General features: G+C 37.1%; 1 protein-coding gene and 1 pseudogene across 1 annotated transcript in view; both read right to left on the bottom strand.

The window, feature by feature from the left end:
* LOC102844647 (gephyrin-like) overlaps positions 1-13,520 on the bottom strand; it is a gene marked incomplete at its 3' end in the record, with an annotated part of 706,808 nt that overhangs the window by 151,468 nt on the left and 541,820 nt on the right. The window lies entirely within an intron of this gene.
* Positions 12,870-13,520, bottom strand: part of LOC102861898 — a 2,649-nt pseudogene continuing 1,998 nt past the window's right edge.

Genomic DNA, 13,520 nt, shown 5'->3' with positions numbered 1-13,520 from the left:
ACAGATCATCAGAGATGCTGGGCTGTACAAGGAGAAATGTGGCATCAGGATTGGTGGAAGAGTCATCAACAACCCGTGTTATGCAGATGACACAACTGAGGAAGACCTAAAGCACCTGCTGCAGAAGATCAAGGACTGCAGCCTTCAATATGGATTGAAGCTCAACATCAAGAAAATAAAGATTCTCCTCACTGGACCAATTGGCAGCATCAGTATGGATGGTGAAGAGATTGATATAGTTTTAACAATTTTAGTTTACTTGGCTCCACAGTCAACACTCTTGGTAACAGCAGCCAGGAAATCAAGAGATGAAATGCATTGGGAATGTCAGTTGTTAGGGACCTCTCAAGAGTACTGAAGAGCAACGACGTCAGGCTGGAGACTATGATGTGCCTGATCCGGGCCATAGTCTTTGCAATTATGTGCTATGCATTGGAAAGTTGGACAGTGAATAGGGATGAAAGCAAGAGAATTGATGCCTTTGAGCTGTGGTGCTGGAGAAGATTGTTGAATATACCATGGACTGCTAGGAGAACTAACAGGTTTGTCCTGGAGAGGGTGAAGCGAGAATGCTCTTTGGAGTCAAAGATTCTGAAGCTTCATCTGACATACTTTGGGCATGTTACAAGGAGTGACAGGTCCTTGGAGAGGGGGCATCATGTTTGGGAGAGTGGAGGGATGGCACAGGAGAGGAAGACCCTCGATGAGATGGATTGATTCTGTGATTGGGATGGTGGGAGTGAGTGTGTCGGAGATGGTGAGGTTGGCACAGGATAGAGCAGGGTTTAGGGTTCTTGTACATAGGGTCGCTATGAGTTGCAAGCGACTCGACAGAACAAAACAACAAACACAAGACAGTTATTGTTGTGTACCCTCCAGTGAGATTTCAGAGGCAGTAAATCATATGGGAGGAGATTGCTCATCTTTGTCCTGTGGAGCAGCTAGTGGATTTAAGCCTTGTACCTTTTCATTGGCAGTCTAACTCCTTACCCAATAAGCCACCAGAGCTAATTTAGATATTTCATGTAAGTGGAATTAGAAAATATTTATCCTTTGGCATTTGCCTTATTTTATTTAGCATAAGATTTATAAGGTTCACCTGATCGTTTATAGAATGCATTAGAGCTCCACTATTCTCAATGGCTACGGAATATTCCATTGCCATGATGTACTACATCTTGATTGTGCTTTCATCACCTGCTAGATGCTGTTTCCACCATTTCTTTATTGTGAATAATACTGCAATTAATATTGTTGTATAAGCATTTGTTGGCTTGCATCAAGTCTTTTGTAAGCTATACTGAAAGTGGAATTTCTATGGAAAATCTAAATCCTTGAGAAATTGTAAAACTAATTTCCACAGTGTTTGCACCATTCTACATTCCCACCAGCAATGGATGAGTTTTTCAATTTTTATTTTTTTGCCAATACTTTTTTCTTATGACCAATGATATTCACTATTTTTTTACGCTTATTGTCTATTTGCATATGTTCTTTGAAGAATTGTGTATTCAAGTCCTTTGCTCATTTTAAAACTGCATTGTCTTTATGGTTCTTAGTAGTAAGGCCTCGACCTATTCTAGACATTAAAGACTTACGAAACTCATGACTTGTCAGTATTTTCTCTCCTTGTGTAGACTGTCCTAACTTTTTCTTGACAGTCTTTTGAGGTACAAAAGTTTTATTTTTTTACTTGTACTTTTGATTATTATATCTAATGAACTATTATCAAAAGCAAGGTCCTAAAGTTTTACCCTGTAAGTTTTCTTCTAAGAGGCTAGGGTTTTAGTTTTTATATTTAGGTCATTCATCTACTTGAGTTAATTTTCATGTGTGGAATGAGGTTTGATTCCAACCTATTTTTTTTTTTTGCAGAGGTCCAGATGATCTGACATTATTTGTTTAAGATCTTATTCTATGTGTGGATCATAAGAAATTATGGATAACATAGCAAAGAACAGAAATTCCAGAACACTTAATTATGCTCATGTGAAAACTACATATAGACAACTGTAGTTGTTCAAACAAAACAAGGAGATACTACATAGTTTAAACTCGGGAAAAGTGGACATCAGAGTTAAATCTTTTCAATGTATCTGTGTATTCGATATGCTAATCAAATAATCTGACAAAAAAGATTACATGAAGATAAACACAGCATCAAGATTGGAGGAACACGAACACACACACACACACACACACACACAGAGACACACATGAGATACATAGTGACAAAACCTTGCTTTCAAAAAACGAAGACTTGGGCACTTATAAATCTCAAAGACTATAACCTTCAATATGGAATATATTTCAACATAACAAAACAAAAGCCCTCTCAATGAGACCAATAAACAATATCATGATAAATATGGAAAAGACTGAAGTAAAATATTTAATTTTACTTGGATCAACATTCAGTGCTCATGGAAGCAATAGTCAAGAAAATACAATGACATATTATAGCAGATAAATTTGCTCTTAAGTTCCCCTCTTAAGTGCCAAAGAGCAAGAATGTAAATTTGAGAACTAATGTGCATTTGACCCAATTCACAGTATTTTTAATACCTTCATATGTATGTGAAAGTTGGATAATGAATAAAGAAGAATGAAGAAGAATTAATTATAGTTGTGATGTTGGTGAAAAACATTGAACTGTCAAAGAATAAACTCTGTCTTAGAGGAAAAAGCTCAGTCAGAATTCTCCTTAGAAGTTAGGATAGCAAGATTTCATCTGGTATTTTTTGTGTGTGCTATTAGGAGGAAAAAGAGGAAAACCCTCAAGTAGATGAATTGACATAGTGGCAACAACAATGAGTTCAAACAGCAATGATTCCGAATACAGTACAGGACTCGGCAGTACTTCTTTCTGTTGTGCTTAGGGTGACCGTGAGTCAGAACAGGCTGGATGGCACCTAACAAAACCATTTAATGGATTTGGTAAAATTTGTCCACAATTTTAAAAAAAGTGCTAAAATTGGCAAGCTATTTGACAGCACATAGCAACAAACAAAGCTGGCTGTGGTGATGACTGCTCATATTTGTAAATATGCTAAAAACTCTTGAAATGTACCTATTAGGTGAGGTATACAGTATGTGATTGTATGTTAATAAAATGATTACTTTTTTAAAGGCAAGGGTAGGGGAATTTTTTAAAAATATTTTTCTCTCAGATCAACATTTAACTAGATTTAGACATTAATGTTTTTATTGTGACCTTACTGAAAACTGAGAAAGATTGGTTTTAATTGATCCAGTCATAGACATTTTCCTCTCTCCCCTCATTCACTTTGTAATGCCTGTCCTGTTTCAGACTGTTGTCATACCTATAAGTGTTAGTCTGGGCAAAGAGCGCCAAAGAGAAGAATGAAGAATTCAGAACTCAAATGTTGATGGCCTTGCCTGTTGCGGATAAGAAGAGCAAACGGCCTTGCATGTCTGGCTGAGCTAGCAGGTGGCTTCTAAATCAGAGTTGAATGTTCCTCCCTAAAGACTCTATTTATAAAAATCCTCCCCAGTAAGTTCAGTGTGACTTCCCATTCTGTCTCTCCAGGATGAGGAACTCACCCGGGAACTCCCTCCCCCCCACCTTAAATAAAGCTGCATTAAGCTTTCTCCCGTTCTCTCTGATTTCTTCTTTAAGTCCACTAACCTAACCTAACAATAATGTTTACTTGTCCGTTCCTTTCAGACTGTCCTTCCCTTCACCTATTTGAGTGCAGTGTTCATTATCTAGCCATTCTTTCCCTATTTTTCCCATTCTGTCATTTCCAATCTATTGTTATAACAGTAGTCTTATGCAGAATTTGGTTTTTTTGTGATTGAGACCTTCCATACAGCATAATGTCTTCCAGACTCATCCATGTTGTATAATATTTTATGAGTTCATTCTTTTTCAATGCTGTGTAATGTTCCACTGTGTGACTGTATCTCTAGCCATTGATTTACTGATGGCACTTAGGTTGCTTCCATCTCCTTGCTATTGTGAATAATGCAGCAATAACCAGGAGTGTGCATACATCTGTTTTTGTCACAGCTCTGATTTTCAAGGTGGACCAGAGACCTAGGATTAAACCCCAAAACTATGAAGATCATCAGAGAAGAACAAGAACAATAACAATCTAAAAGCCCTAATCTATCGTCTGAATAGACTTCTAAGCATAATTTAAAAAACCTCATCAAATAATAGAGATGAATGAGACCTAAAAATAAAAAACTTTGGGATGTTTCCATCTTCTTGTGATGGTGAATAATGCTGCTATGAACATTGTTGTACAAGTTTCCTTTTGTGCCTTGGTTCTCATTCTCTAGGGGTATATTCCAAGTGGTGGAATAGCTGGGTCATATGGAATTTCTATGTTCAGATTTCTGAGGAAATGCCAAACTGCCTTCCAGAGTGGTTGTACCATTTTAAAACTCCACCAACAGTGTATAAGAGTTCCTATCTTGCCACATCCACTCCAACATTTATTACTTGTTGTCCTGTTAAACTTTGCCACTGCCAGTGGGGTGAGATGGTATTTTATTGTGGTTTTGATTTGCATCTTCCTTATTGCCAGTGATTTGGAGCATTTCTTCATGTGTCTCTTGGCCTCGTGAGTTATCTTTCTCTGTTAAAATTCTTTCCATATCTTTTGCCCATTTTGTAATTGTGTTATCAGACTTTCTATTATGGAGGTCCTACAGGATTCTGCAAACTTTTAATATGAGATCCTTGTCTGAAATAGTATTGTCTTAATTTTTTCTTACTCAGTAGTTCTTTTCACTCTGTTGTAAAATGTTTTTGATGCAACAGGGATCTGATCTTTACAAGGTGTCATTCTTCAATTTTATCCTCTCCAAATAGTGCATTTCTGGATGTATTTGATAGTCTCTTTATACCATAGACTAGGCCATCTAAGCTTGATCTCAGTTTGTCTCTGATGAGCTTTATAGTTTTGGGCTTTACTCCCAGGTCTCTGATCCACCTTGAGGTGATTTTTGTGTATAGTGTGATATGTGGATCCTTTTCCAGCTTTCTGCAGGTAGCCGTCCAGTTTTTCCATCATCATTTGTTGAAGAGGTTGTCATTCCCCATTTGAAAGGTTTTATTCCTTGTCTAATATCAGTTGACCAGCATTATGCTATGTGAACCAAATCAATCCCATAAGGACAAATACTATATAAGACCATTATTGTAGAATGTGTATGAGGATCCAAGGGGGAGCAGAGGGGTGAGCATGGGTAGAGGAGGGGTGGTTAAATTAATCATAGGGTCACACAATTTGATGGATGAAGGGAGGGGTGAGTAAAGGAAATGGGAAAGATCCAGTATGAAAAACAATATATAAGAACTCTGTAGGTAAACTAGTATAAAGTAAAAATTTAAAAAAAAAGTATTGTGTGTCCATTGAAAAACTTCTCTAGTTAAAAGAAAGTCGACTGAGAAAAATATTCAACAAAAACCTCTGAGAAGGGTCTTATATCTAAAATTTATAGACTATTCCATTGTAAAAAAATATAAACCAAATCACAAAATGGGCAGAAAATACTGAGTAGGAATTTCGCCAAAGAAGAAAGTCTGATGGCCAAAAAAATACATGGAAAAAAAATGCTCAAAATCAATAGCTATTATACAAGATGGAAATCAAAACAACAAAATAACAACTCACTCTAGCAAAGTTGCAAAGTTCAACAGGAGAGCAAACAACCACTGGTGAGGTTGCAAAGAGATCAGAACTCGCGTACACTGCTGGTGGGAATGCAAAACGGTACAACTACCATGGAGGGTAGACTGGTGCTTCCTCAGTAAGTTAAAAATAGGCATACTATTTGACCCAGCTGTCTGGGACTATACTTCAAATATTAAAAAAACAACAACAAATCAACCAAACTTTTAAAAATACCTGTAAAAGAATCAAAACCAGTCATATTTGTAGCAACTATTTACCATCTTATCCTTACAGATATTAAAATATCACAGAAAGAATAAAATATTTCCTTTGGAAAAAAAGAACTGCACTATAAAGTTTTTAATATAGATTTAATAACACATGTAACTTCAGAACTCTCATTCTCATCAAACTAGAATTGACTTATAGCTGATGCTCCAACAGGTTCTATAGGCTATAAATCCCACAAGCAACTGCCAATATTTCTCCTGAAGAGCTGCTGAGGGAATAGAACCAGCAGAGTGGGGGAACTCACTATGGTCTATGTCACCAGGGCACCCTATGTAACTGGGTAATGCCATTAACATAAATTTTAAAACATAAAGACAGGTTACTTTTTATCTAGAACCTATGCCTCTAAGAGGCACTTTGGCTGAATTTCCAACAGATATTTGTCTATTTGGTAGTCCATGATATTTATTCAATATTCTTCATTGATATCACAATGACCATTAATTCTTCATTGGCCTTCTTATTCATTGTCCAATTTTCACAAATATGCTAAGGAATTGAACATTATGGCTTTTGGTCAGATACATCTTAAGTCTTTAAACTGACATTCTTGCTTTTCACACTTTGAAGTAATCTACTACTGTAGATTTACCCAATTTAATATGGACTTTGATTTCTTGATTGCTGCTTTCATAAGCATTATTTGTGGATCCTAGCAAAATGAAAACAATTTTTGTTTTCTCAATTTGTCAGAATGCTATTTATTGGTCCAGTTGTGAGGATGTTTGTTTACTTAATGTTGAGGTGTAATACATTCTACCACGCAAGTTCATGTGTATAATTTCCATTTATGCTCTTTAAAAATATATTTACAATTAATAAATCAAAACCACAAGATGTGTTATCTTTAAGGTAATTTAAATCCTTACAGAGTTTTTCTCTTCGTAGAGAAAAACAAACAAACAAAAATACACATTCAAGCTTTGGTAAAAAACTGAAGTTGAGGTAGGGTTATATTAAAGAGAAATATTCAGTTGCTTAGAAAACAGTAAAGGCCTCCAGTGGCAGCAGATACAAAAGAGCTGAAAGACTACATGTCAATTATACCTCTCTGTTATAAAAGGCACTATATAAAAAAATCTCTTAGTAAGGATTAGGAGTTGTCTATTAGATGAATTATTTGGGATCATAAAAGGTATGTTAGTAGTGTTGGAAATGACTTATCTACATAGACCAGACTCTCTCTTGCATGTATGTTGTTGTTATATATAGTTGAGTTGGAACCAAGCTATAGCTTGCCTTCTTCCACTAGGTTTTCAGAGCCAGTAAATCACATGGGAGAAGACTGTCCATCCTTCTCCCCTAGAGCAGCTGGTGGACACAAACTATGCATGTTTGAATTGGCAGCACAATTCCTTACCACTAAGCCACCAGAACGCCTCATTGCATTTATAGATAAAGAGAAACCATTCCTTCCTTTTTTCCATAAGTAGAATTTTTGTTTTGTCCAAACTTGGAGTCTTAGTATTGAACAAACTTCAGTACATATTTTTTTAAAAAAGAGCCTTAGTCTTCAATCATAAATGGGAAACAGGCAGAAATGAATATAACTGGATATTATGACTGTTGTAAGTTTAGCATTTTATAAAAAGCAACAGTCAATTGCCACAGCTGTGAGGACCAATGCGATTCCAAGAAACTATGAGCAAAATCCCTTGGTCCATTCTCGTGAGAGCTCCATTTACAATAAGCTAAACATGGTTTCCTGAAAACATAGTTAATATGACTAATATATTTGCTTAGGAACATTTGGTGGTAGGAGTTCACAGCTATTCACAGATTACAGTGCATATTTAATTTAGCTGAAGTTTAGTCTCTGTGCCAAGAAGCTACAGTTCTGCTTTTAGAGTATGAAAAAATAAGGGTCATTTTGCTTCATCCCCCCCTGCCATACTACATTTCCCAAACTCTGGAAAACAAAGAATCTTAAATTTTTATGAAAATCATAAATTGTCTATTTCTGTTTTGTGTAGAGGGTCAGAAATCATAAAAGCAGGACTAAACATGCATCATTGATGTTCCCAGACTATATATAGATAAAAGAATTTCAAAGGAGGAGAAGAAAGAACTGACTGATGGTTTATATTATTATATGAAGTATTTTTACTTGTGCTATAAGACCAGTGGAAGGAATAGTAAGTTAAGAGGTTTGTTTTTATTTTTAATTATTATTGTGATTTGGGTGAAGGTTTACAGAAAATATTTTCCACTCAATAATTCATAGTCAATATTTCATGCTATTGATTGCAACCCCTACAATGTGACTACACTAGTTTCATTTCCTCTCAGTGTTTCCCTTTTTGTCTTTCTTTTCTATCCCTTCTTGTTTCCTGAACTTTGTCCCTGAGCAAATCCTGTCATTTTGAATTTTATAATGAGTGTGTTATGCAGTTGAAACACTGTGCTTGCTGAAACAGAGGAGGACCTTAAGTATTTGCTATAGAAGATCAAGGACTGCAGTCTTCAATATGGATTGAAGTTCAACAACTAGAAAACAGATTCTCACCACTAGGCCAACTGATAGCATCATGATGGATGGAAAAGAGACCAAGGTTGTTAACAATTTCAGCTTGCTTGGCTCCACAATCAACACTCTTGGCATCTTCAGTCAGGAAATCCAAAGATGAATTGCTTTGGGAAAATCTGCTGTCAGGGACCTTTCCAGAGTACTGAGAAACAACAATGACAGTCTAGAGACTAAGGTGCACCTGATTGAGGCCATGATCTTGGCAATTACTTGCTGTGTATCAGAGAGCTGGAAAATGACTAAGGAAGACAGAAGAAGAATCAATATCTTTGAGTTGTAGTGCTAGAGAAGAGTACTGAATACACCTTGGCCAGCCAAGAAAACAAACAGGTCTGGTCTAGAGAGGATGATAGCAAGTTGCTCCTTGGAGGCAAGGCTTGTGAAGGTCTGTCTCATATACTTTGGGAATGTAGCCAGGAAGGATCAGTTCTTGGAGAAGGGACATCATGCTTGGAAGGGTGGAGATATAGCACAAGAGAGGAGACACTTGATGACATGAATTGACACAGTAACAGGGGTAATAGGATTAGGTGTGTCAGAGTCAATGAGACTGGTTCAGGATAGGGCAGAGTTCAGAGCTACTGTACATAGGTCCTATGAGTCACAGATGACTTGACAGTACATAACAACAACAACAACATAAGGAGTGCATACTTACTGAGTGTTATTGTTTACCACGGAGACTGATCTGTTTGGCTTAAAGTTGGGCTTTGCGAGTGGATTCAGTTTCAGGCTTGTAGGTAACTAAAAACCACAGTATTAGGGGTTCCACTAGTTTCTATTTGACTAGGGCTTAGTAGCTGTTTGTGTGTTTTTTGAGTTTTGTTCCACTCTATCTAGAACTTTCTAATGTAATCCTTTTCAGAGTGGTCAGCAGGGTAGCCAGGTACCATATCTATAGGGTTTTTAGGTTGTTAGCAGGACACTGAAGATACAAATTCCCAAATGATAATAGTCATTAATGAATTCCTAATAGATAGAAAAGCTGAGTGCAACTTTTCTTACACTTGAATGACTAGCCTAAAAAATACGCTCAGAGAAATTTTATAGATTCAAATGGCTGACAATGCTCATTCACCTGTGGGAAATCAAGAGAACAATTTCTAAGTTAGGCATGATTTGGGAATACTGAGTTCAGATGTATTTTTAAAAGGCTCACAGGGAAATATCATTTGTTTATTCTTGCCAAGATAATCTCTCTTAGGCTTTTAGGAGAACTGCATGAATTTTGAATATAAAAAGGAAAATACAAGAAAAATCTTGTATTTCTCCAAATCACTCTCCAAATAATTTCATACATATAAAATTTCCTATATAGTTACTTTTTAAAAGTAACTCTCTTTCGCTCTGCCTAACTAAGACACTATCAACTGGATGGATTAGGAGTATACCAGGAGTGTGATAGGTACAAAAGCCTGAAAAGGAAAGATATTATTGGAGACTTTCTAATCTAAAACTTGGATTTAATGAATTCTGCTACTGACTATGTTGTTGTTGTTATGTGCCATTGAGTCGCTTGCGACTCATAGCGACCCTATGTACAACAGCCCTAAACTCTGCACTGTCCTGTGTCAATCACACTGTCTCCGACACACCCATACCGATTACCCTAGTCACTGAATCAATCCACCTCATAAAGTGCCTTCCCCTCCTGAGCTGTCCCTCCACCCTACCAAGCATGATGCCCCTCTCCAAGGACTCTCCTTACAACATGTCCAAAGTATGTTAGACCGAGCCTCAGACTCCTTGCCTCCAGGGAGCCGCCCAGTTTAACCCTTTCCAGGATGAATCTGTTTGTTTTCCTAGCAGTCCATGGTACCCTCAATAATCTTCTCAAGTACCACAGCTCAACGGCATCAATTCTCCTTGTATCCTCCTTGGTCACTGTCCAACTCTCTGATACATAACAAGTGATAGCAAAGCCCATGGCCTGCATCAGAAGCACCTTAGTCTTCAGAGAGACTAGGAAGAAGGATTGGACATCTACTTTTGAAATAGCAGGCCTCTGAAAACTCCATGTACAACAGAACACATGTAGAATAACAGAAAGGGCAACTGAGGTGGAGCTTTCAAGTATGGAAATACAAAGGAAGAGGAACAGTTTTAAGCAGACATTAGTGACTGGGACATGGAATGTGAGAACCATGGATGTAGGAAAATTAGATCTTGTTAAGGAAGAAATGGAACACATAAATATTGACATACTAGGCATTGGTGAGATGCGATGGACTGGCATGGGGCATTTTGAGTCAGATGATCACATGATATATTACTCTGGAGATGAAAAGGTGAGGAAAAATGGAGTTGCTTTCATAGTTAAGAAAGTCATTTCTAGATCCATCTTGAAGTACAATATTGTGAGTGACAGGATAAGATCCATACACAGGAAGAGCACTGAATACCACTATCATTCAGATAAATGCACAAACAACCAGAGCCAAGGAAGAGGAAATAGAAGATTTTTAGCAACTTTTACAGCCAGAGATCGATTGAACATGCAAGCAAGATGCATTGATAATAATGGGTGACTGGAATGCAAAAATTGGGAACAGAGAAGAAGATTCAGTAGTTGGAAAATATGGACACGGTGACAGAAATGGAACTGGAGAGAGAATGAGTTTTGCACAATCAATGACTTATTCATTGCAAATACGTTTTTAAGAGACATAAACGCATGTATATAACATGGATTTCACCTGATGGTATGCATAGGAATCAGATCAATTACATCTGTGGAAAGAACCACTGGAGAAGCTCAATATCAGCTGTGAAAACTAGGCCAGGAGCTGATTGTGGAACAGACCACCAACTACTCATATGCAAGTTCAAGCTGAAGCTGAGGAAAATTAAACCAAATCCATGGGAACCAAAATATGACTTTGAGTCTATCCCACCTGAATTTCAGAACCATCTCAGGAACAGGTTTGAGGCCTTGGACACTAATGAGTGAAGACCAGATGAGTTCTGGGAGGATATCAAGGGTATCATCCAGGAAGAGAGCAAACGGTCATTGAAAAGACAGAAGAGGAGGAGAACACCAAAACGGATGTCAGAAGAGACTCCGAAAATTGCACTGGAGTGCAGAGAAGCCAAAGCAGAAGGAAGAATTCAAAATACTAAAGAGTTGAATAGATTTCAAAAGGCAGCACAGGGTGACAAAGTAAAATATTACAATGAAATGTGCAAGGAGTTGGAGTCAGAAAATCAAATGGGCCGAACTCGCTCAGCATTTCTTAAGCTCAAGGAACTGAAGAACTACTGATTTTACTAAAGATTTTCATAAAAATCTTTGCAGTACTAATAAAACATTTAAAACCCACTACCATACCTAATTTCTATGAGAATTGACTTAACCGTTATCTATGTGCTTATCAAGATAATTCCATGGTGATTCGCCACCTAGAGCCTATAAATTTTAGTGGAAGGAGAATGTATCATCTTTCTCCCACTGAATGGCCGGGAGTTTGAAATGCTCATCTTGAGGCTAGCAGCTTACTATCAGGGATCCTTCTGAATAATCAGGGAAAGTTAAAGAATTCTTAAGCATGCCACTAGTGAGGATTTCCTGTTGCTTAAAATCGGATGCTTTTTAAAATATTCTCTAGAGGGCAAAGAATCTCTACTTAACTGCAACTCCCTAGCTTCAGTCGCTAAATATAAATCAGAGACAGGAACAAGTCCTCTGTGCTGTGGTCAGTAGTCAGAAAGAAGAAACTTCACTGTTTCAGACTCAAATAGCAAAACCTGATGTTTCCTTGATTAGAAAAGCTGGTATCTTTTTTGTAAAGAGTAAAATATTATAATTTATTTTATTTTAATAGACTAATCTTCCATAAAAAAATACAACTGGATAGTTTCTCCAAAATGGGAAAAGCAATACAATGAATTCTGTCATCGATCTAAGTGTTTATGAAAACACATTTGTATACACCTATTAACATTTAAAAAGAATAGGTGTAGGGAAAACAACTTACACTGACCTTGCTCTCCCGCCATAAACTATAAAGGAGCAGAGAACACATAACTGTTTTCAGGTTCTGACAAGACTATGATCTTTGGAAAAGGGAAAACACATTAGGTGAGTTTGCTTTCGCCTCTTTCTGGCTGCAAGTTTATGCATTTGTTTAAAAAGATGAAAAATTGGCATTTGGACATTGGAATAAAGCAGCTAAAATTTAAGGAGGTAGGTATATAAGAGCAGGAATATGCAGGGAAAGACACCATAAACCTGTGTCGGAAATTCACTTGTCTTTGTTCCAATCCTAAATTATGTATGTGCAGGACAAGACTTCACTGGGCCAGGTAGTTGCCGCTTAGAGTTGAACAGAGTTCAGAGTTTGTACGGAGTTCTACCATTAAACAACGCAAATAATTTCACGCCTGTGAGTCTTCATTCTCATTTCTTAATTGAAATTTGAATACTATCCTTTTGTATTTTGTCTGAAACCCATATAATAGCCAGTATGATTGTCACTCATGTACCAAGAGATCAGCATACTTCCCAAAGCATCAGCATCTTCTAGAGAATCTGGATACACAGGAGGTGGAATTATTAGTGGTCCAGAAAGAAATGAAGGTAACTAGCATGATAAGAAGGAAGGGGGTGGTGGCAGTAGTGGGCCATTAAATTTCAGGCCTGGTTTTCCTGGTCCTGGTCTTGGCATTGGAGTGGTGGAAGGAGAAAAGTGTTCCATGATGCAGCTTTAGACTTAAATTTACCTTATTTATTTCCAGGAGACCTGCAAGAGTTCTATCATCTGTTGAAGTTTGACTTTCATTTTCATTCTCTTGAGCAATCTCCTGAACATTGTGGTCTACATTGTTAATTCCTCTAAACATTGGGGAAAGTAATCAGATTTTGTTCTTCTTTATTCCCATACCCAGTATAAATACAATACAGGTTTCTCTCTTAAAATCAATTGATTGAATGGTAGCTGGGTAAATGCAGCCATCTTCTGACCAAACGGCACATTTATCCCCAACTTTCCACTGAGTGGTGGTATTCTATTTTTTTTTTTTTTTTGGTTCTTTTTCTTCTTAGTAGGTTTTCTTTT

The sequence above is a fragment of the Elephantulus edwardii genome, unplaced genomic scaffold (genome assembly GCF_000299155.1).
Source record: "Elephantulus edwardii isolate Elephantulus edwardi_28Jun2011 unplaced genomic scaffold, EleEdw1.0 scaffold00104, whole genome shotgun sequence".
NCBI lineage: Eukaryota > Metazoa > Chordata > Mammalia > Macroscelidea > Macroscelididae > Elephantulus > Elephantulus edwardii.
The sequence above is the reverse complement of the archived record's forward strand: the minus strand, read 5'-3'. Positions and strand labels throughout refer to the sequence as shown.